We start from the raw sequence: 3,220 nt of genomic DNA, 5'->3' as shown, positions 1-3,220 counted from the left end.
CGCACATTTTGCAACCATTCCCAATCAATTCTGTTCGGGACATAGACCTCCTTCTTTTTAATATCGGAAAGCTTCTTCTTCCACTTCCGCATTGTTGAAGCGGATTCGATTTGTGGGAAGTTTAACCATGGAAATTCCCCTTGGCTACCACTTGAAGATTGTCTTCTTCTAAACATGATTCCTTTTGAGTTTAAATCTTGAGAATTTGGAAGAAAGGTTGAAGAACACTTGAATGTTTGAGAGAGAGTTGTAGAGAGAGGAACCCGGCGAGTGTGGTGTGGAAACTGAGTTTTTAGGGTTAAAACCCTATTAGATGTAAAAGTAATTTCGAAAATGTTTATTTTTTTCTGTAAATAAGCTCGACTCGTCGAGTCAGGGTCAGACTCGGCGAGTCCAATCGCGCATTCAAAATTTATTTCTGAAATCAGTATATACTCGTCGAGTCAGGGTCAGACTCGGCGAGTCTCTTGTAAAACATTTCTAATTTTTAAAATTTTGTTATCTATTCAAAATCTTTTCACCCCACTCTTAAGTTAGGGGCTCCCTTAAGCAGACAAGTCCGATGATTTGGAAGATTAAAATTGAAACATAAAACAACAAAAAAATAAAGAGTAAAAGAAAGCAAACTCTAACGACGGGTTGCCTCCCGCCAAGCGCTTCTTTTTGAGGAGTCATTAGCTAGACTCCTTCCCATTTACGTTTTGTCATCTTCAAGCATCGGGAATGTACGCCTCACTTTTTGTGGTTTATACTTAGTCTTGTAGGCGTGAATCTTCTTCTTGTAAGCCCTCTTTAATTCGTCTCTTTTCTTTTTCGTTGTATCATCCTCAGCTGGTTGGGCCTCTCTTTTCCTCTTCTTCTTTTTCAACCCATGCTTTTTCACCAACTTTTGAACCTCCTTTTCTTTAAATTTGATAACTTCATATTGCATAGCGGTCCGTGCTCTAGGTTTAGTAGTGAATTGGTGATCAGCTTCCGCTCTGCTTCCATTTACGTCCTCATCCTCTTTTATGCTCGACTCTTCTCCAATTGGCATTGTATCAAGGCATGCCACATCGGCGTGTTGGGCCTCCATTGATTTTACTTCTTCTTGCTTGACCTCTGGATTAGCTTTAAACATCACCGACTCATCACCCACTCTTAATGTCAAGGTAGACTCACATATGTCAATTAGGGCACCTGCGGTGTTTAAGAATGTTCTTCCCAAAACAATTGGTATTTCGGGGTCTTCTTTCATCTCCACTACCACGAAGTCTACTGGGAAAATAAACTTGTCAACCTTCATAAGGAGATTTTCACATATGCCTTGTGGGTGAATTATGGTTTTATTTGCCAAATGGATTCTCATATTTACCGGCTTTGGTGCTGGTAAATTCAGCTTCTTAAAGAATGAATAGGGTATCAAATTAATGCTTGCCCCTGAATCAGCCAATGCTTGTGTAAAAACTTCATTACCAAATTGGCACAGAATTACTATGTTACCCGGATCACCCTTCTTCTCAGGCAGCTCACTCATCAATATCTCCGCGACTTCAGCAAGATCCTTCCTAGCAGCAAACAGGCCCTTAAGCAAGTTAAAGTATTTAGGAGTTTGGAGCATTGTGTCCACGAATGGCATATTGACTTGTAACGCTTTCACATGCTCCATGAAGGTTCTATAAGCTTGAACTGTTTCTGAAGGCATGACTCTGGTTGGGTATGGTAAAGGCGGATTGTACGGCTTCAGAAAACTGGCTTTTTCGTCATTCCCGACTGGACTCGTCGAGTCCATTATGGTGACTCGGTGAGTCTGATCGAGTTCTTCTTGTTCTGGTTTTTCTTCCTTTTCTGCTTTCTTCTTGGAAATTCTCAGTGTTTCTGCCAATTCTTCTTCACCTCTGGAGGTTATTACGCTCACGTTCTCATTTCTTGGATTTGGTTGGGTGTCGCTCGGAAGTTGGCCCGGTCTTCTTTCGTTTACTTGATGTGCAAGTTGGCCCAGCTGTTTCTCTATGTTGAGAATAGAAGCTTGCTGATTCCTCAACATGTTTCTGGTTTCTTGCATTGCCACATCATGATCATTATGTCTTTTCTCGGACGCGCTTATGAACTTTGTGAGTATTTCTTCTAAATTCGTCTTCTTGTCCGTCACCGGTTCTTCCTTTTGGTAATATCCCCTCTCCCTCTGCTTATATTTCTCTTCCTTCGCCTTTCTGTACTCTTCGTATGGGAGCCATTCCTTCTTCGGTTTCCTCCAGTCTTCATCGTATCTATCACCGCTGGAGTAGAATACTTGAGCTTTCTTATTTCCATGCTCATCTCGATCACATTCCTTGGTAAGATGGGGACCGCCACAATTTTCACATCCAACTCTAATAGCATGGATCGTTTGATCCATTTTCGTCATTCTACGGTCTAGGCTATCGAGTTTAGCTATCACCGCCGCCATACCATCGTTTACCGAATTTACTGCTCCGCGACTCACTTCATTTCTCGGGTTGTGGTATTCTCTAGAGTGCCTAGAGAATTCTTCAATTAACTCCTTTATTTCCCGAGGTGGCTTTCGGGTGAGTGGGCCTTGTGAATCGAGTAGTTGCCTTGTGGTGACATTTACTCCATCGTAAAAGATAGAGACCTCTTGTTGGCTATTGAGATCATGGTGGGGGCAATTTCGAAGTAGGCTCTTGTATCTCTCCCAAGCTTCATATAGGGATTCACCGGGTTGTTGCTCGAAGTTGGTAATGGCTTTCTTTAGCTTGGCTATCTTGGAAGGTGGGCAGAAGTGATCTATGAACTCTTCTTTCATTTTGGCCCATGTGGTAACTGATCCGGGAGGGAGTGACTTCAACCAATCCTTTGCAGCTCCTTTAAACGTGACAAGAAGCATGCGTAGTAGCTGGATCTCGCGGGGCACATTAGGTACATTGAAGTAATCCACCACGTCATTTACTTCATCTAAGTGCCTATAGGCGTCTTCGTGATCTCTCCCGTGAAATGGTATCTCCTTGAGTTGAGCGAGAATATGGCCCTTTAGTTCAAACGTAGCTGTAGTGGGGATTGCGGGTTGCACAAGTCCCGGGCCGGTGTCATCACGCATCCTTTTCTTCCACTCCCCCATGGGGATTTCGTCAATATTAGCCATAGCGGTGGCTAAGTCTTCTTCAAACTCGGATGTGTGCTCGCTTTCGTCTTCGGACTCGTAGTCGGTGTCTTTTGGGATCGGATCTTCGGTTGTCAACGA

At 43.1% G+C, this 3,220-nt stretch overlaps 1 non-coding gene across 1 annotated transcript; it reads left to right on the top strand.

Moving 5' to 3' along the window:
* The first annotated feature begins 2,630 nt into the window (after positions 1-2,630).
* On the top strand, positions 2,631-2,737 carry LOC145044692 (small nucleolar RNA R71). Its single transcript, XR_013681637.1, has one exon. It is a non-coding gene; the product is annotated as a small nucleolar RNA R71 (small nucleolar RNA).
* The last annotated feature ends 483 nt before the right edge of the window (positions 2,738-3,220 follow it).

The sequence above is a fragment of the Lactuca saligna genome, chromosome 4 (assembly GCF_052625555.1).
Source record: "Lactuca saligna cultivar CGN05327 chromosome 4, ASM5262555v1, whole genome shotgun sequence".
Classification (NCBI taxonomy): domain Eukaryota; kingdom Viridiplantae; phylum Streptophyta; class Magnoliopsida; order Asterales; family Asteraceae; genus Lactuca; species Lactuca saligna.
Note: the sequence above shows the minus strand (reverse complement) of the source record. Positions and strands in the feature narration are given on the sequence as shown.